The sequence below is a fragment of the Echinops telfairi genome, unplaced genomic scaffold (genome assembly GCF_000313985.2).
Source record: "Echinops telfairi isolate 266 unplaced genomic scaffold, ASM31398v2 ScPeMD7_7469;HRSCAF=8507_1, whole genome shotgun sequence".
Classification (NCBI taxonomy): Eukaryota; Metazoa; Chordata; class Mammalia; order Afrosoricida; family Tenrecidae; genus Echinops; species Echinops telfairi.
In genome coordinates, this window is record NW_022111373.1 from 9,054,710 (window position 1) to 9,056,243 (window position 1,534).

Genomic DNA, 1,534 nt, shown 5'->3' on the forward strand with positions numbered 1-1,534 from the left:
ATATTTTCAAGATGACACGAAATTATGTAACTATCACAGCACCTAACAACAACTTCCTGTATCTAAAGGAGCCCTGGCGTAACTGTCAGATAAGCATCAGATTGCTAACTGCAAAGCACCAGTTCAAGCTCTCCAGTTACTCCATGTTAGAAAGATGAGATGTCTGCTCCTGTAAAGATTCGCAAAGTCTTCGCAACTTATATGTAGGTTTGCTATGAAATCGGAATGGACTCCATGTCGGTTGGTTTTGTTTTCTGTCTTCCTTTATCTGGTAACCTGCAAATGGCTATGATGAAGAATGATTCTGTCTTTTGTTATCAAAAGAGTAATCTTGGAAGCAGGTGTTTTGGGGAGGCTGAAACTCTCCCTCTGAAATGAAAATGTCCTCATATCTGACCCTTCCAACCCAAAAGTTGCACATTCACATAATGAGTAGGTAACAATATTTTCTCTCTCACACATTTCTTTGTTGCTGACTTCCTTTACTTAAAGAGGCAGATTAAAAGGGAAAGAGTTAGAACTAAGTAAAATTTTTTAAAATATGCAAATCTACACGGCAAAATATTTAAATTAATCTGCATAATTAAGTATAGTTGTGTAATAAGTATAGTTATTACAAACTTGAATGATGCCAGTGCTCTATAATTCTATGATTTGAGTACTATGCTGAAGCATAGGAGAAATGTGATGTATGGTAGCATATTTAGTTTTCTCTGTAGCTTTCAAGTATAAAACTAAATGAGAGTACAGAAATGAAGCTATTACATGATTAGATTATACTAAAATAACACATCTCTTATGCAAGCATAATGTTCTTTCCCTTACTATTAATATCTATAATTATCTATGAAGTAATTTTTCCCAAGATGAAAGCACACCAGGTTATTGTATTTGGACGTTTCCTTCCTAGGGGACCGGGAACTGTTCTTCTCGATGCCAGCCATGAGTCCTCAGTGTCTTTGGTCCTGGAAGGACAGGCTGAAGTCTGTTTCATTTGCACTCATTTAGTGCCACTTGGTGGTGTAAAACAAAACAAAACAAAACAAAACAAAAATGGACAAATGATTGGCTAATTAATAGGATGTCCTGTTTTCAACTTAATCAAAATTGCATTGTCTTTTTTGGTAGCAATATTTTAATTCCACTGTACAAGCATTTTGTGAGAAAAAATACTCATAGTTCACCTTGCCCTATTAGACATTGTTCAATGTTTGGCTCTAGAGGCCAGAGGCTTATCTCAAGTTTATAAGTGAAATAATTCTGGTATTTTAAATCTCTTTTTGCTCATTCTCGAGTTTAAACAATGTATAGAACAACTTTAGATTTCAATCTAAGTACCTCAAATATCCCGTTAGATAGTTAAAGTTTATTGTGCCAACCTGGCCAATGAACACATGTGGGATTAATTGAAGGGCGGAGCGATAAGAAGCTCAGCGAGCCTCGCCTCTCTTGTCTCTTGCTTTTTGATCATCGGACCAGTGTGCGGCTGCCTTGCTTGTTCTGTGCCTCAATTTGCAAGCTACACTACCTGTGG